This window comes from Rhinoraja longicauda, chromosome 26, assembly GCF_053455715.1.
Source record: "Rhinoraja longicauda isolate Sanriku21f chromosome 26, sRhiLon1.1, whole genome shotgun sequence".
NCBI classification, from domain to species: domain Eukaryota; kingdom Metazoa; phylum Chordata; class Chondrichthyes; order Rajiformes; family Arhynchobatidae; genus Rhinoraja; species Rhinoraja longicauda.
The window spans coordinates 33,961,422-33,981,385 of NC_135978.1; positions in this window are offsets into that span (position 1 = coordinate 33,961,422).

Consider the following 19,964-nt stretch of genomic DNA (forward strand, 5'->3'; position numbering starts at 1 on the left):
ACTGGCTCTCCCCTGTCAATTTTCCTAGTTACATCCTCAAAGAATTCCAGAAGATTAATCAAGCATGATTTCCCCTTCGTAAATCCATAATTGACTCCAGCATCTTCCCCACCACTGATTTCAGACGAACTAGTCTATAACCTTCTATAACCTTTCCCATATACCTTCAAGCTCATCAGAGAAGGGAAGGTTAGGAGTGAGTGTGGGGATTGGCTGAACAATTAGATTGGAAGATTGGTAAATTGGACAATTAGTCAATTTAGCATCTGATATAAGCAAGGCTTGTTCAAGGGGTGCGGTCCTGTCGAGGGAAGTGCCCTGTGAGAAAAGTGCGAGTCTTTGGCTGTGAGGCTGAGGGAAGACGCCACTCCTAACACTGCAGAGGGTGAGACACAAGAAGGAAATGCCAAGCAAGCTGATTCAGTGTGATGCTTGCAGGATGTGGGAGGTCAGGGACAGTGCTGGTGCCTCTAGCTGCAACAAGTGTGAGAAGTGTATCCAGGTACAGCTCCTGAAGGACTGTGTTGGGGAACTGGAGAAGCAAGTGGATGACCTCCGGTTTGTCCGAGAAACTGTGTCGTCCCTGGACAGGTCCTACAGTGAGATTATTACACCGAAGTTACTGGAAGAGAGAAGGTGGGTGATGGTGAGAAAAGGAAGGAAACTTGTAGTGCAAAGGTCCCTGCGTGTTGTGCCTCTTGAGAACAGGTTCACCCACTTGGAAGCTGTCGGGGAAGAAGACGTTGCCACACTGAGCGGCAGACTAGTTTGCGAAACAAAAAGTGCTGTTGAGCCAAAACCAAAGAGGCTGATGTCAGGCAACGCCGTGGTAATAGGAGACTCCATTGTGAGAGGTACGGACAGGGGTTTCTGCGGCAAAAGACGGGGTTCAAGGATGATGTGCTGCCTCCCTGGTGCCAGGATCCAGGATTTCACGGACAGAGTGCAGAAAATCCTCAAGGGCGAAGGTGAACAGCCGGAAGTGGTAGTGCATGTTGGCACAAACAATGTCGGAAAGAAGGGGATGAATATTCTGCAGCGTGACTTTAGAGAGCTTGGTAAAATGCTGAAAAGCAGGACCTCCAGGGTGGTTATCTCTGGTTTGCTTCCAGTTCCTCGTGCTGTTGAGAGCAGGAACAAGGAGATACAGGACCTGAATGTGTGGCTGAGGAACTGGTGCACGGGGACAGGGATTTAGATTCTTAGATCACTGGGATCTGTTTTGGGGTAAGGGGGAATTGTACAAAAGGGACGGATTGCACATTAACAGGTGGGGGACCTGCATTCTGGAAGGCAGGTTTGCCACTGCTACACAGGTAGTTTTAAACTAAATAAGGGGGGTGTCAAATGGGATAATCAAGGATGGAGTTAAAGGGAAAGAGTAAAGGGATTGTTAATGACCCCAGAATTAACTGGAAAGAAAGCTCACAAAGGGATAGGAGAGTATGGCCAAGTGTAATATGGACCGATGTGAAGGGTGAGATGAGTAAGAAATTAAAAGCATTGTATATGAATGTGTGAAGTCTAAGAAGTAAAGTAGATGTGTTTGAGGCTCAGTTAGAGGTTGGTAGATATGACATTGTGGGGATTACAGAGACGTGGCTGCAGGAGGATCGAGCCTGGGAACTTAATATTCAGGGTTATATATCCTATTAGAAAGGACAGGCAGGTGGGCAGAGGCGGTGGGATAGCTCTGCTGGTGAGGGACAAAATTCAGTCGCCTGCGAGGGAAGACGTGGGGACTGATGAGGTGGAGTCACTGTGGATAGAGCTAAGGAATTCTAAAGGCAAGAAGACACTAATTGGTGTTATCTACAGACCCCCAAATAGTAGCCCAGATGTAGGGTGTAAGTTGCAGCAGGAGTTAAAACTGGCATGTAACAAAGGTAATTCCACTGTGGTGATGGGGGATTTCAATATGCAGGTTGGCTGGGAAAACCAGGTTCTTTCTGGACCCCAAGAAAGAGAGTTTGTAGAGGACCTCCGAGATGGATTATTAGAGCAGCTTGTAATGGAGCCTACCAGAGAAAAGGCAATTCTGGATTTAGTGTTGTCCAATGAACCTGATTTGATAAAGAGAACTCAAGGTAAAGGAACTGCTTGGAAGCAGTGATCATAATATGATTAGGTTCAATCTTTTAATTGAGAAGGAGAAGGTTAAATCGGAAGTGTCAGTTTTGCAGTTGAACAAAGGGGACTATGAAGGCATGAGAGAGGAGCTGGCCAAGGTAGACTGGAAAGGGATCCTAACAGGATTGATGGTGGAACAACAATGGCAGGAATTTCTGGGCATTATCCGGAAGACGCAGAATAATTTCATTCCAAAAAGGAAGAAAGATTCTCAGGGGAGCAGGAGGCAACCGTGGCTGACAATGGAAGTTAGGGATGGAATAAAACTAAAAGAAAAGATGTATAACACAGCAAAGAGTAGCCGGAAGCCAGAGGATTGTGAAACTTTCATAAGACAACAGAAGGTATCAAAACAGACAATACTGGCTGAAAAGATGAAGTATGAGGGGAAGCTGGCCAAGAATATAAAGAAGGACAGTAAAAGCTTTTTTAGATATGTTAAGAGAAAAAGAGTAGCAAAGTCAAATGTGGGTCCCTTGAAGGCAGACACGGGTGAACTTATTATGGGTAACAAGAAAATGGCAGAAGAGTTGACAGGTACTTCGGAACTGTCTTCACTAATGAAGACACAAACAATCTCCCGGATGTATTGGAGGACAGAGGATCTAGGTGAGTAGAGGAACTGAGCTCCGGCAGCATCTTCACCCGCCCCGAATCGCGGGGCTTGGGTCGGCCCACCGCGGGCCTTTCACCATCCGGCGTGGCCTGATATAGGTCGCGGGATTTTCCACAGCCCGGCGGGGGCTTCAATTTCGGGAGCCCCGACCGCCCCGACGTGCAGCGGCAGCATCTTCGCCTGCCCCGAGTCGCGGGGCTTGGGTCGGCCCGCTGCGGACCCTTCACCCTCCAGACCCGGCGTGGCCTGGAACGTGGCAACTTCAACAGCCTGACCGCGGGAGAAGACGGCAGGGGAAGAGAAAAGACATTCTGGCCTTCCATCACAGTGAGGAGGTGACTGGAGGAGACTCACTGGGATGGATGTTCCTTTTTTTTGTTTTTTTGTTTTGTGTTGGTTGTGATTGTGTGTGATATTGTTTATTTTTATGGCTCTATTGCTGGACTGTGGGTGACTTTTCATTTCACTGCACATCTTGTATGTGTATGTGACAAATAAACTTGACTTGACTTGAAAGAAATTTTCATTAGGCGAGAAATAGTATTGGGTAGGCTAATGGGACTGAAGGATGACAAATCCCCTGGGCCTGATGGTCTGCATCCCAGGGTCCTCGGAGGTGGCTCTAGAAATAGTGGACGCATTGGTGATCATTTTCCAATGTTCAATAGATTCAGGATCAGTTCCTGTGGATTGGAGGATAGCTAATGTTATCCCACTTTTCAAGAAAGGAGCGAGAGAGAAAACGGGGAATTATGGACCAGTTAGCCTGACATCGGTGATGGGGAGGATGCTGGATTCAATTATTAGAGGTTACAATGGTGCATTTGGATAGCAGTGAAAGGATAAGTCCAACTCAGCATGGATTTATGAAAGGGAAATCGTGCTTGACTAATCTTCTGGAATTTTTTGAGGATGTGACAAGTAAAATGGATGAAGGGGAGCCAGTGGATGTAGTGTATCTAGACTTTCAGAAAGCCTTTGATAAGGTCCTGCATGGTAAATTGTTGAGCAAAATTAGTGCACATGGTATTGAGGTTAGGGTGTTGACATAGATAGAGAATTGGTTGGCAGACAGGAAGCAAAGAGTAGGAGTAAAAGGGTCCTTTTCAGAATGGCAGGGATTGGCGAGTGGAGTGCCGCAAGGCTCGGTGTTGGGGTCGCAACTGTTTACCATATATATTAATGGTTTGGATGAAGGAATTAAAAGTAACACTAGCAAGTTTACGAATGACACAAAGCTGGGTGACAGTGAGAACTGCGAAGAGGATGTTAGGAGGATGCAGGGTGACCTGGACAGGTTGAGTGAGTGGGCAGTGCATGGCAGATGCAGTATAATATAGATAAATGTGAGGTTATTCACTTTGGATGCAAAAACAAGGAGGCAGATTATTATCTCAATGGTGTCAGGTTAGATAAGGGGGAAGTGCAGGGAGACCTGGGTGTCCTTGTACACCAGTCACTGAAAGTTGGCGTGCAGGTACAGCAGGCAGTGAAGAAAGCTAATGGTATGTTGGCTTTCATAACGAGAGGATTTCAATATAGGAGTAAAAAGGTTCTTCTGCAGTTGTGTAGGGCCCTGGTGTAAAAGGATGTCACTCGTACGCAGAGTCTTTTACTAAATAAGTTTATTAATAACACTACACACATTATGCCCTAGCTGTCCGTGGTCATCACTGGCACTAGAGAGCGAGCTGGAGGTGGGGAAGCTACAGTTATACAAGAGACCATGGGGAGTGGTTAGTAGTGGTGAGGTCACTATGTTAAAGGAACATGCACTGATCTACATCCTTCCTCTTGGAAACAAAAGCGACCACGGCTCATACGCTAGACTTAAACTATAAGCAGGGAGCAGATAGAATGCAGCACCACACAGACTACTCGTACCCACCGTACCGGACAGGCGGCCTGACCACTCGCCCAGAGCGGGTGCGCAACCCCCCATCCCCTTCGGCCGAAGGAAGAGCAGGGACGGGTGCGGGTACCGAGGCAGGGGAACCAGGGGAAGGAGGAGAACCGGGCGGCGATACCCGCAAACGCGCAGGCGAAGGAGGGGAAGGGGGCTGGGGCGAGCCGGGCACAGACAGTCGAGACGGCGCAGGTTGGGGCACGCGAGGATGGACGGGAGCAGGAGGCACATCAGGCACCGGTGACTGGACGGGAGGTGAATACGGGTCCGCTGGAGGCGGTGCAGGCTCGTTGACCAGCATCAGGTGCTGTCGGGTACGACGGTACACGGTGCCCTCGTAATTAACCAGGTACGACCGTGGAGAGTCAGCATTGCCGACGACCACGGCCAGCCGGTTGTGACCCGAGGCGGACTCCATCCGGACAACCTGGCCAGCGAACAGAGGGGGAAGGGGACGGGACGATTTGTCAAAGGAGCGTTTCTGAATCACTTGCTTTTCGATGATGCGCTCCTTGACAGCTGCAGGGCTGCGAGCCGTTGGTTTCAGGGATTGCTGGGAGACGGGGATGGGGGGTCTAGTGGTGCGGGACATGAGGCGCTGGGCCGGGGAGCCGAGCGCGGGGTCCCGGGTGATGTTGCGGAGGTTGAGGAGGGCAAGGTACAAGTCAGAACTGGTAAACCGACAACGTTCCATCAGCGCGCTCTGCAAGTCCATTGCTTTGCGGGTACTCGGGGCTGCTGGTGATGTGGCGAAAGTTCCACAGGGTGGCGAAAGCGGCAAACTCCGCGCTGGTAAACTGGCTCCCGTTGTCGGACTGGAGGGATGCCGGGGAACCAAAGGTAGAGAAGTGGCGGCGAAGCTTCCCGATGACGGCAGCAGACGTGAGGGACGGCAGCAGGTCCACCTCGAACCAGCTGGAGTAGGAGTCCACCAGGACCAGGTAGTGTTTGCCACGCCACTCGAAAATGTCGGCGGCAACAGCCATCCACGGCAACTCGGGAGCCGGCTGCTGCAGGAGAGGCTGGCGCTGCTGATGAGGTAGTAGGCGGTTGCAGGCAGCGCAGGCGGAGACCCTGTCCTGGATGTCCCGAACCATGCCAGGCCAGTAAAATTGTGCTTGGGCCTGGGATAAAGTGGCCTCCACCCCGGGGTGTCCGTTGTGGGCAGTCTTGAAGTAGTGATCTCGCAGCGCGGCCGGCACCACGACCTTGTGACCCTTCACCACCACGCCCGCGTGCAGCACCAGTTCATCCCGAACCAGGAAGTAGGGCACGGCACCAGCCGGCAGGGAAGACCGTCGGTCAGGCCAGCCACGGCGGATGACGCTCTCAAGCTGTTGCAGGGCAGGATCAGCGGCAGTGTGTGTGACCAGGGACTGCATCTGCCAAGATGGAACGATGTTGACGTTCAACACCATCAGGTCAGCCGATTCGTACGGATGGCGGGAAATGGAAGGTAGTGGGGCACGGGACAAAGTGTCTGCCACGAACATCTCCTTGCCCTTGCGGTACACGATATCGAAGGTAAAGCGCTGAAGCTGCAGCATCATCCGCTGCAAACGGGACGAGGCTGCGTGGATGGGCTTGTTCAGAATAGAGACCAGCGGTTGGTGGTCAGTTTCGATGGTGAAGGTGTTGCCCAGAACGTAGTCTTTGAATTTGGAGCACGCGAACACCACGGCAAGGAGCTCTTTTTCAATCTGCGCGTATCGCTGTTCAGCAGGGGTCATTGTGCGAGAGGCATAGGAGACGGGCAGCTGCCGGTCGTCATAGAGCTGCAGGCAGGCAGCACCAAGGCCGAATCGAGATGCATCGCAGGTGAGGACGATTGGCCTGTTCAGGTCGAAAAACTGCAAAGTGGGGGTCCGTGCGAGTCTGGACTTCAGGGCCACGAAGGCCGACTGGTGGTGCGGGAGCCAGGCCCAGGCATATTCCTTCTTGGTCAGCTCCCTCAGGGGGGCACTCAGTTCGCTGAGGTCGGGTATGAACTTGCCTAAGTAGTTGACCATGCCCAGAAAGCGCTGCAGGCCGGGCACGTCAGTGGGAGCGGGCATATCGGTGATCGCCGCCGTCTTCTCGGGGTCTGGCTTCAGGCCCCCCGCCGTGAAAACATGGCCAACGTAGGTGACTTCCTCAACGCGGAATCGACACTTCCGTTGATTGAGTTTGAGATTGATCTCACGAGCCCTGTCCAGGACTTGGCGGAGGTGTCGGTCGTGCTCGGCGACGTCCCTCCCGTACACCAGGATGTCATCCACAATGATGGCGCACGGCAACCCGGCAAACAGCTGTTCCATTGTACGCTGGAAAACCTCGCTTGCTGAGTTGATCCCAAAAGGCATGCGGAGGAAACGGAACCTGCCAAAAGGTGTGCTGAAGGTGGTCAGGAAGGAGGAACGTGCATCCAAAGGGATCTGCCAAAAGGAGCTCTTGGCATCTAGGACCGAGAAAACTGTGGCTGGACCGACCTGTGCCGCGACGTCCTCCACCGTCCGCATGGGGTAGTGCGGGCGTTTGATAGCCAGGTTCAGGTCTTTCGGGTTGATGCAGATCCTGATCTCGCTCGCATCCTTCTTGGCAGCGACCACCATGGTGGAGACCCACTGGGTGGGGGCACTCACCTCCTTGAGGATGCCCATGTCCACCATGCCACGTAGTGTGGACTCCACGCGGCCCTTCATGGCAAAAGACACACGGTGGGCCGGTCTAACCACCGGGTTGACCCCCGGGTCAACAACGATCTTGTAGGCACAGGGCAGCTTCCCCAGGACGTCATCAAATCGGTCGGGATACTCGATCAGGGGGTCCATGGGGGCCTCCACCAGGTGGATGTCGCGGTGGAATGAAACCAAGCCAAAGTCCTGGCATGCACGGGCGCCCAGCAGGGTGACGTTGTCAGATGCTAGCAGGAGGAACGTGAGGGGCCGAGAGGTCTTCAGAACAGTACAGATAACCGTTGCCTTCCCCACGGCAACCAGAACACCTCCCCCATAGGCATGAAGGCGGGAGTCGTCAGGAGTAACCCTCTCCCCCGAGCTTATCTGCTCGAAGAGGCCAACAGACATAACATTTGCAAAAGCACCAGTATCGACCTTGGCAGGGAAGGAGTGTCCATTGACAGTAACATGCACGGAAGGATCCGTTATCAACGCAGGTGCACCCAAAAGCGAAAACACTGTATCTGGATCGGGGAGTTCCTCGTGTTGGTGCTGGGAACCGGTTGCGCTATCACTGTTCGCAAGGTTGTTTAGACTCCTTCTAGGAGCAGGGACAGGTCTCCCACGAGAACGACAGGCTGCAGAAAAGTGGTTCATTTTCCCGCAGGAATTACAGGTTTTGCCCTGCGCTGGGCAAACGTTAAACTGGTGTGACGAGAAGTTGCAGTTTGGGCATCGGCGAGGGGTGACCGTAGTGGGCGCGGAGGGGTCGACCCTGACCGGCGGGGCATTTAGCCGCCGGCGTCCGGTGAAATTTATGTCATGGGACGCCGGCCGAGATACTGAGGCAACAGCAGAAGCCATGCGTGCAGCATGCACGGCGTCCTTTAGCGACAGGTCAGGCTTCATCAGGAGCTCGTCACGTAGCTTGCAGTTTAGGAGACCGTTGACCAGGACGTCCCTGATCATCTCGTCGGGTGTGATCTTTTCAAGGCGGCACCTCCGAGCCATATGCCTCAAAGAAGCAATGAAGGTGTCAACGTGCTCCCCAGGAGCCTGACGACGCGTGAAAAAGTTAAAACGCTCGATAATGTTATTGGTGGGTATATCACACAGGGCAGTGAACTTAGCCATGAGACATACCGGGTCGTCGCGGTCCTCCGGAGGGGCGAAATCGAACGAAGCATATCGTTCCATTGCCTCCGGACCAGCCAGGTTGAGGAGCAGGTGAGCTCGTACTGCAGCAGTTGCATCAGGATGGGCAATCGCGATATAGTGTTCGTAGTCCCGCTGGAAGACCGTCCAGCGGTGCACTATGTCCCCATCGAAAACGAGCGTGTCCGGACGACGACACGAGGAAGCCATAGCAAAGTGGAAGGAGGGGACACAATTGGGAGAAACAAATAATAAAATAAAAACCGGTAAACAGGAGACGCAAGTCTACCGATCTGACACCATGTAAAAGGATGTCACTCGTACGCAGAGTCTTTTACTAAATAAGTTTATTAATAACACTACACACATTATGCCCTAGCTGTCCGTGGTCATCACTGGCACTAGAGAGCGAGCTGGAGGTGGGGAAGTTACAGTTATACAAGAGACCATGGGGAGTGGTTAGTAGTGGTGAGGTCACTATGTTAAAGGAACATGCACTGATCTACACCTGGTAAGACCACATCTGGATTATTGTGTACAGTTTTGGTCTCCTAATTTGAGGAAGGACATCCTTGTAATTGAGGCAGTGCAGCGTAGGTTCACCAGATTGATCCCTGGGATTTACATCTCTCTGACTGAAAAGGTTTTCCCTCATCTCCGTCCTAAATGGCCTACCCCTTATTCTAAAAACTGGGGCCCCTGGTTCTGGACTCCCCCAACATTGGGAACATGTATCCTGCCTCTAATGTGTCCAATCCCTTAATAATCTTATGTTTCAATAAGATCCCCTCTCATCCTTCTAAATTCCAGTGTATACAAGCCTAGTCCCTAACTTCCCTTGTCAGCCATGGTTGCCTCCTACTCTCCTGAGAATCTTTCTTCCTTTTTGGAATGAAATGATCCTGCACCTTCCGGATTATGCCGCAGGGTTAAGGTGAGAGGGGAGAGTATTTAATAGGAATCCGAGGGGCAATTATATAAGTATATCCTACAGAGGGTGGTTGGTGTATGGAATGAGCTGCCAGTGAGGCAGTTGAGGCAGGTACTGTAATAACATTGAAAAGACGTTTGGACGGCTACATGGATAGGAAAAGTTTAGATGGATAGATAAATCAGTGGGACATCACTAGAGAGAAGAAAAGATGACGTTTGGGCTTGAGACCCTTCTTGAGACTGAGAGTTGGGGAGAGAGAAGCAGAGAGTTATGGAAGGGTAAGGTGTGAATACAACAGATCAAAGGGGAAAATGTACAAGGAAAACATAGTTCATTATTAGCTCAGGGGAAGGTGACAACGAGGCATACAATTAGTAAGATTTAATCAGGATGATGGTGAAACTGGTTAGTTTAGGGATACAGCGCGGAAACAGGCACTTCGCCCAACCGGGTCCGTGCCGACCATTGATCCCCACACATTAACACTATCCTGCACCCACTAGGGACAATTTTTACATTTACCAAGCCAATTAACCTACAAACCTGTACGTCTTTGGAGTGTGGGAGGTAACTGAAGATCTTGGAGAAAACCCATGCAGGTCACGGGGAGAACGTACAAACTCTGTACAGACAGCGCCCGTAGTTGGGATCGAACCCCGGTCTCCGGCGCTGCATTCACTGTAAGGCAGCAACTCCACCGTCACCACCCAAGTTGAACTAGGATGGATGGGGAGGGACGGAGGGAGAGGGAAAGTAAGAGTTCCTTGAAGTTAGAAAAATCAATGTTCATATCGCTAGTTTGCAAGCTGCCCAAGCGAAATATGAGGTGCATTCGAATTTACGAATTTGCATTGAGGCTCACGCTGATAGTGGAGGAGGCCCAGGACAGATTGGTCAGTATGGGAATGGAAGGGGGAGCTAAAGTGTTTAGCAACCAGGTGATCACATAGGTCTAGGCAGACAGAATGGAAGTGTTCAGTAAAATGATTGGCGAGTCCGTGCTTGGTCTTGCCGATATATAGGAATCCACACCTGAAACAACTGATACATTAGATGAGGTTAGAGGAGATGCAATTGAACCTCTGCCTCACCTGAAAGGACTGTTGGGGTCCATGGACAGAGTTGCTGGAAGAGGCACTGGGACAAGTGCTGCATCACCTGCGGTTGCAGGGGAAAGTACGTTGCAGGGGAACTTACATTTGTAAGGGGGTGGTTTGGGTGGGAAGGGATGAATTAAGCATGGACTTGTGGAGGGAACGGGTCCTACGGAAAGGGGTGCAGATTGGAAAATGTGGCTAGTGTTGGGATCCCGTTGGAGGTGGCGAGAATGTTGGAGGATTCTGTGCTGTGTGCGATGGCTGATGGGGTGAAAGTTGAGGACTAGGAGAACTCTGTCTCTGTTGTGACTAGGGGGAGGGGATCAAGGGCAGAGCTGCGGGGTGCCAAGGAGACACGAGTGAGGGCATAATCTATGATGGGAGAGGGGAAATCCCGTTGCCTAAAGAATGAGGACATCTCGGAAGTCCTTAGGCGCAGATGTGGCGTAGACGGTGGAATTGAGAGGAGGGAATAGAGTCTTTACAGGAGGCAGGGTGGGAAGAGGATTAGTTGAAATGTCAGTCGAAATAAGGTCATCATGGTTGTCTTCTGTTCCGTTTTTCTTGTTTTTTGATCACTATTTTCAACCCTGCTGGAATAAAGGGCTTGTTCTGCCCAATGTGCCACACATTTTTTCCTTTTGCATTTCCCTGTTCCCTCATTTTTGTGCCTTGTCTTTATCTCACACACATACTTTCCCAGTATATTCAGAGCAGATGGTATTGTTCATAGCTTAACTCCATGTGTGAAGGAAATTGATTGGGTCAGAGAGCATCTCTAAAGGATTAGGTAATGTTTCGGCTAGAGAACCTTCTTCAGACTGGGTCTCAACCCCAAATGTCATCTATTCCTTTTCTCCGGAGATGCTGTCTGATCAGCTGAGTTACTCCAGCTTTTAGTGTCTATCTTTGGTTTAAAGCAACATCTACAGTTCTGTCCTACGGTATTGTCCAATGCACCAGATTTGATAAGAGAACTCGAGGTAAAGGAACCACTTGGAGGTAGTGATCATAATATGATTAGTTTTAATCTGCAATTTGAGAAGGAGAAATCAGAAGTGGCAGTGTTGCAGTTGAACAAAGGGGACTATGAAGGCATGAGAGAGGAGCTGGCCAAGGTAGACTGGAAAGGGATCCTAGCAGGATTGACGGTGGAACAGCAATGGCAGGAATTTCTGGGCATAATCCGGAAGATGCAGGATCATTTCATTCCAAAAAGGGAGAAAGATTCTAAGGAGAGTAGGAGGCAACCATGGCTGACAAGGGAAGTTAGGGATGGAATAAAATAAAAAGAAAAGATGTAGCAAAGAGTAGCCGGAAGCCAGAGGATTGGGAAACTTTCATAGGACAACAGAAGGTAACAAAACAGGCAATACGGGCTGAAAAGATGAAGTATGAGGGGAAGCTGGCCAAGAATATAAAGAAAGACAGTAAAAGCTTCTGTAGATATGTTAAGAGAAAAAGAGTAGCAAAGTCAAATGTGGGTCCCTTGAAGGCAGACACGGGTGAAATTATTATGGGTTACAAGGAAATGGCAGAAGAGTTGAACAGGTACTTCCGGTCTGTCATCACAAAGGAAGACACAAACAATCTCCCAGGTGTACTGGAGTACAGAGGATCTGGGGGGGTAGAGGAACTGAAATAAATTTTCATTTGGCAAGAAATAGTATTGGGTAGACTAAAGGGACTGATGGATGATAAATCCCCTGGGCCTGATGGTCCGCATCCCTGGGTCCTCAGGGAGGTGGCTCTAGAAATAGTGGACGTATTGGTGATCATTTTCCAAAGTTCAATAGATTCAGGATCAGTTCCTGTGGATTGGAGGATAGCTAATGTTATCCCATTTTTCAAGAAAGGAGCGAGAGAGAAAACGGGGAATTACAGACCAGTTAGCCTGACTTCGGTGGTGGGTAAGATGCTGGAGTCAATTATTAAAGAGGTAATAACGGTGTATTTGCATAGCAGTAAAAGGATAAGTCCAAGTCAGCATGGATTTATGAAAGGGGAAATCATGCTTGACTAATCTTCTGGAATTTATTGAGGACGTGACAAGTAATATGGATGAAGGGGAGCCAGTGGATGTAGTGTATCTAGACTTTCAGAAAGCCTTTGATAAGGTCCCGCCCGAGAGATTGGTGACTAAAATTAGAGCACATGGTATTGGGGGTAGGGTGTTGACATGGATAGAAAATTGTTTGGCAGACAGGAAGCAAAGAGTAGGAGTAAACGGGTCCTTTTCAGAATGGCAGGCAGTGACGAGTGAAGTGCCGCAAGGGTCGGTGTTGGGGCCGCAACTGTTTACCATATATATTAATGATTTGGAAGAGGGAATTAGAAGCAACACTAGCAAGTTTGCAGATGACACAAAGCTGGGTGGCAGTGTAAACTGTGAAGAGGATGTTAGGAGGTTGCAGGGTGACCTGGACAGGTTGAGTGAGTGGGCAGATGCGTGGTAGATGCAGTATAATATAGATAAATGTGAGGTTATCCACTTTGGCGGCAGAAGCAAGGAGGCAGTTTATTATCTCAATGGGGTTAGGTTAGGTAAGGGGGAGGTGCAGCGAGACCTCGGTGTCCTTGTACATCAGTCACTGAAAGTTGGCGTGCAGGTACAGCAGGCAGTGAAGAAAGCTAATGGCATGTTGGCGTTCATAACAAGAGGATTTCAGTATAGGAGTAAAGAGGTTCCTCTGCAGTTGTATAGGGCCCTGGTAAGACCACATCTGGAGTATTGTATACAGTTTTGGTCTCCTAATTTGAGGAAGGACATCCTTGTAATTGAGGCGGTGCAGCGAAGGTTCACGTGATGGACAAGCTAGATGAAGGAAAAATGGTCCCACTGTTGGGCGAGTCCAGAACCAGGGGCCACAGTCTTAGAATAAAGGGGAGGTCATTTAAAACTGAGGTGAGAAAAAACTTTTTCACCCAGAGAGTTGTGAATTTGTGGAATTCTCTGCCACAGAGGGCAGTGGAAGCCAAATCACTGGATCGATTTAAGAGAGAGTTAGATAGAGCTCTGGGGGGCTAGTGGAATCAATGGATATGGGGAGAAGGCAGGCACGGGTTATTGATTGGGGACGATCAGCCATGGTCGCAATGAAGGACCGAATGGCCTCCTCCTGCACCTATTTTCTATGTATCTATGTCAATATCATTCCATGTTCATCTTCACTCCAGCCAGCTTTCTTGCAATCTAAACGCTTCCTAAATTATTTAATATCTCTCCTGACATAATTTTTAAGATACCTTCACAATGTAAGCCTCGTTTCTCATCATGCTTCTCATCACGTAGGCTCTCGGGTTAAACATATTATAAACTGCCCAATTTTGTTATAACTTTCTGAATTTTCTAAATCACCCAGCTTTACCCATTCAGAGACATCCATCTTCCCCACCTTTCCTGCAGCTTAACAAGATTCTTGGCCAGAATGTCCTTAAATGTGTTTTTATTTAAGCATCTTGTTTTTGTTTTTCAATTACTTTTTTAATTTTAGAATGCTCAAATCAATTAGTTTCATCGTGAAACATTGTTTTATCTCTGCAACATTGCAAAAAAAAAATCCTTTGAACGTTTCCTTTGCTTTTCTTGTGTTTACGTAAGCAAACAACATAGCTTATTACCAATGCATTTGTTCTTCAAAGGAAACAAACTGAATGGTTCTGGTGATATCAAAATGTCACAGGAATAGGGTTTGAAAGTTTCAGTTGCAGTTGTGTTTATTGACACGTGTACCGAGGTACAGTGAAAAATCTTTTGTTGCGTTCTTTCTAGTCAGCGGAAAGACAATTCATGATTACAATCGAGCCACTTCCAATGTATAAGGGAATAGTTTTGTGCAAGGTAAAGCTAGCAAACTCTGATCAAGGATAGTCCGAGGGTCACCAATCAGGTAGATAGTAATTCAGGACTAATTTCTGATTGTGGTAGGATAATTCTGACAGGTGGGAAGATTCTGTCCCTGAATCTGAAGGTGTAGTTTTCACACTTCTATGCCCTGTGACTGATGGGAGAGGGGAGAAGGGGGAGTGGCCAGGGTGCGAGTCATCCTTGATCATGCTGCTGGCCTTGCCGAGGCCGCATGAGCAATTGTTCCATTGGAAGGGAAGTTGGTTTGTGTGATGGTCTGGGCTGCGTCCACAATTCACTGCAATTCCTTGTGGTCTTGAATGGTGCTGTTTCCAAACCAAGCTGTGATGCATCCTGATAAATTCTGACCTCCCGACGTCTCATCCAGAGAAAGTTATTTTACGCCTGGGTTGTTCGGGAGGAGCCAGGGAAATATGTGGAAACTGAAAAATGTCAGACATCGGGAAGGATAAGGAAACGGCGTCAGATTCTGTTTAGATCTGAAGTAATTAAAGATTTTTTAAAAGTATTTCAAATGCAGAAGATATGTTCAAGAAGCAGAACATTTGCATAAAGTGCGAAACAGGTTTATGTTTGCAGGTCACTGACTGTTATCACAATTGCTGCAAGTTTGATGGTGCAATTGATCTCAATGTTAGCTCTGTCGTTTCCTCAAATGCTCCCACTTGGGTATGTCGACCAGGTCATTTGGTTATTATAGCAGAGAATATTACATTGTCGGCGAGAGTGCTCAACTGCAATTATTTGGGTGGGTGTAGGTAAAAGCGTAGATGGCTTTGGCGATGCTTGTGGATGTCCATGGTCCTGGAATGGCTGAACAAACTGATTTGGTGGCAAGGAGCTCAGGATAATGTAACGGCTCGTCGCCTCATCTTTTTGGGACTTGGTTGAAATCGTGGTTTAAAGATAGAATATGCATATGTTTTGGAGTACTCAAATATACTTTATTGTTTCAATGATACTTGGGATATTCTGGGCCAAATACAGGAGAGTGGGTCTAGTGCAGAATTGTCAAGTTGGGCTATGTCAAGTCAAGTCAAGTTTATTTGTCACATACACATACACGATGTGCAGTGAAATGAAAGTGCCAATGCCTGCGGATTGTGCACAAAAAAGAATTACAGTTACAGCATATAAATAAAGTTAATAAAGTTAATATACAGAAGACAAAATTTAGTCCCTGGAGTTATAAAAGTTGACTGTCCTGATGGCCTGTGGGAAGAAACTCCGTCTCATCCTCTCCATTTTCACAGCGTGACAGCGGAGGTGCTTGCCTGCCCGTAGCATCTGGAACAGTCCGTTGCTGGGGTGGCACGGATCACTCATAATCTTGCTTGCTCTGGATCTGCACCTCCTGATGTATAGGTCCTGCAGGGGGACGAGTGTAGTTCCCATGGTGTGTTCTGCCGTACGCACTACTCTCTGCAGGGCCATCCTGTCCTGGGAAGAGCTGTTCCCAAACCAGACTGTAATGTTGCCGGACAGGATGCTCTCTACAGCCCCAGAGTAGAAGTAATGAAAGATCCTCAGAGACACTCTGAATTTCCTCAGCTGTCTAAGGTGGTAAAGGCGCTGCTTTGCCTTACCCACCAGTGCGGCAATGTGCGTTTCCCATGTCAGATCCTCTGTGATGTGGACTCCCAAGTATTTAAAACTGCTCACCCTATCCACAGTAGACCCATTTATCTCCAGTGGCATGTACGTCCTTGGATGTTTAGCCCTTCTAAAGTCCAAAATCAGCTCCTTAGTTTTAGTGACATTCAAGAGGAGGCTATTGCCCTGACACCAGAGTGCCAGATCAGCCACCTCCTCCCGGTGGGCCTTCTCATCGTTGTCGGAGATCCGGCCCACCACCACAGTGTCATCAGCAAACTTGATGATGGAGTTTGAGCTGAACCTGGCCCCACAGTCATGTGTGTATAGGGAGTACAGTAGGGGGCTAAGGACGCAACCCTGGGGGATCGTATGTTCAGGGTGAGGGAGCTAGATGTGTGTTCCCCCATCCTGACAACTTGGGGCCTGGCGGTTAGAAAGTCCAGGACCCAGTCACACAGGGGTGCTAAGCCCCAGTTCCAGCAGCTTCTCAACCAGTCTGCTGGGGACTATTGTGTTGAAAGCTGAACTAAAGTCAATGAACAGCATCCTCACATAGCCCCCCTGGCTGTCCAGCTGAGAGAGAGCGGTGTGCAGAGCCTGGGAGACCGCATCATCCGTGGACCTGTTCGGACGGTATGCGAACTGTAGTGGGTCCATGTTGCGATGAAGGAGGGCACAGATGTGCTTCTTGATTAGCCTCTCGAAGCATTTCATGACAACCGAGGTGAGGGCCACCGGTCGGTAGTCATTTAAACACGCTGGAGAGGCATTCTTTGGCACCTGATGGATCTTTTGAAGCATGCAGGGACCACGGACTTTGCCAAGGAGAGGTTGAATATTTTATCTTTATAAGCTTCACTGTCACCTTCCCCTAGCTACATTTTCCTTGACCCCCACCCGCTTTGATGTCCCGTTTTCATACCTTACCCTTCCATATCTCGATGTCACTCTCTTCTCTGACTCTCAGTCTGAAGAAGGGTCTCCACCCGAAATGTTCCCCATTCCTTCTATCCAGAGAAGCTCCCTGTCTAGCTGAATTATTCCAGTATTTTATGTCTATCTTTGCTGAAAATTGATACTTGTCGTTCGTAATATGCAACACAATTCCATCTCTGGATTCTCTGCATCTCCCCACCTACTCTGCGGTGGAAATACCCCAACTGTATTGGACTTCAGAGCGCTCTCTTCTATTCCACGTAATGAAATGCCTTCGATTATAGACAGGATCTGGGCCAGCCTGGATTCCGATGTTGAACAGGTTCATCTGGATATCAGTAACAATCACGTCAAGGCGCCTCGTATTCCTCCAGCGGCAACATGGTTTGTACTGGTCCGTCAATTTATCAATCCATTTCCAAACGGAGTTCTGCATATAAGAGTTAATAGTGGATGGTGATTAAAAGGGACAGTTGTTCAACTAGATCCATTAGCTATCATTTCTGCAAATGTGACAAGCGACCGTTTTGTTTTGGCTGAATATCACTAGATCGCATGTGGACTTGGCATGCTGGGACACAGTTGGACTGGATGCTGATATCCACTCGTGTGCACATATGGACATCGCCCTCTGCCTGAACGTTAAATGGATGTGCTGGCATAAAATGAAGTCTGAACTGCAACATTGTACCGAGGACATCCCATTAAACTGTAACGCTCTGCGTGTCCAGTTTTGGTGAAATCTTTAGAGCATAATTCTGCAACCACGTTTCCAACCATAGACGTGCTGTGCGGTCGAGAACAGGAGCATGAGAGACCCAAGAGTCTGCACATCTACGCTTGCTGGGTCTGATGCAACAGTAACGCACCAATCAACCAGTTATATTTTCGGGATTTATTGCATGTTAACCTGGAATGAGTACAGAAAAGGTTGCATGGACTCGAGGTCTTGAACAAAGTGGGTTGGTTATGACTTTACTCTTTCAAACGTAAAAGGCTGAGGGGTGGTGTTAAAGTGGTGTATAAAATCATTCGGGGAATAAATAGGTTGAATGCATAATCATTTTCCATGGGCAGGGGAGTCAATAAGTAAGTGCCATTGCCATGCGATTGAGGGGGGAGGGGGAAGCTTTAATTGAAACCCGAGAGGAAACGTTTTCACACTGAGGGTGGCGGTACATGGGATAACCTTACCTAGCGCAATTACGTTAGTTTTAGTTCATTATCACGTGTACCGACGTACAGTCAAAAGCTTTTGTTGTGTGTTAACCAGTCAGCAGAAACGCAACACATGATTAAAATTGAACCCTTTACAAGGCATGATGAGGAAGTAACATTTAGTACGAGGTAAAGCCAACAAAGTCCGATCACGCATAGTCCGAGGGTCACCAAAGAGGCAGATAGGAGTTCAGCATTGCTCTCTGGTTGTGGTACGATGATTCAGTTGCCCGATAACAGCTGGGAAGAAACTGTCCCTGAATCTGGAGGTGTGCGTTTTCACACTTCACACCTTGGTCATTAAGGCGAGTTGGGCCGATGGACATGTGTCCGCGCTGCATGGCTCCACGCTTAAAACAACCACGATAAACAGCCATTTCCCACAAAATGCAGAGTATTGAACGCTATAAATCATCATTTATTCAAGACAACAAACGAGCTCGGTGCGACTGGGCTTCCTTCGGACTGTTCCCGCAAAATCGCACTTCCTGGGGCGTCGTTCGCTGCTGCCGACTGGGCGCTGCTTGTGTGCGGGAGTGTGCAGTCCTTATTTGAAACTATAAGAGACTGAGAGTGAACCAATTTTATTTTATGAATGTTTGTCTGTGTAGTTCCGCTTGTACAGAATTCTTAAACGTTCCGAAACGAGAACAGCGTTACAAATGTTACAATAGTTCAGTTCCCCGCCTTCCACGGCTAAACATGACACACATTCAATGTAAATCCGTGATCCTCCTCTGAACTGTGCTCAGAAGGGTCTCGATTCCAAAACGTCACCTATTCATTTTCTCCAGAGATGATGCCTGTCCTGCTGAGTTACCCAGCTTTTTGTGTCTATCTTTGGTTTAAACCAGCATCTGTAGTTTCTTCCTACACATTCATCGACGCGTTTTATTGATTAAGGTCAAAACTAATATCGCGGGATATTTCACAACGCTCTTAAATTGCTCCCGGAACTTGGATTGCGTGACCCCATAAATAAATGTATTTGTGCAGGAGCTTAAACTTGACAGCAAATATCCAACATGTTTAAATATAAACAGTGAACCAGTGTAATGTGTGGGATTTATTCCGACGATGTTATAGTACATGAAATCCAAGACGTACACCAACCACAGTAGAATGAAGCTGCCGGAAATGGTGAAGACCAATATCGCAGATTTCCGTCTACTCTCCATCTCTGGGTCATTCTGATTCTCTCCTTTGTTCTGACCCCTCAGGCGCCTACGTACCCGACTCGCTACCAGTATGTGTCTGACTGTAAGAGCATTGAGCAGCAAAATAAATGCGAATGGGACCAATGGAGTAAATACTTTATCAATGCAGTCCAACACCACCCATCCCGCCTCGGTGTAATAGCTTGGTTTGGTTTTGCAATCCCACTGCACGTTATCGATGATCACTGCAGGTTCATAGGTAAAGAAGAATGGCGCGTTCTTTATACAAAGCACGATGCTGGTCGTTGTAAGAATCGCAGTCGCAGTTTTCGCCGTGCAGTACTTTGTTTTCAGTTTCTGGCAACAGATGGCGACGAATCTATCAAAGGTGAACACGACGGTGAACCACACGGAGCAGTCTGTTGCGGCAAAGAGCGACACGGCTATAACACTGCAGACAGGGGTCACTTCCAAATACGATCCAGGAAAATAATAATAACTGATGCGTCCGAATATGGCCTCCGTGATGACAGAGAGCAGATCCGCGAACGCCATGGCCACGAGGTAACGAGTGGTGCAGGGGGAGAGACCACACTTTCCCCGAGACAAAATCACAACTGCTATCAAGTTAACTGGGGGAAGAAAAATGAAGGGAAAGTAAAGTTTTGGAAGCGATAAATATACAAATTATTTC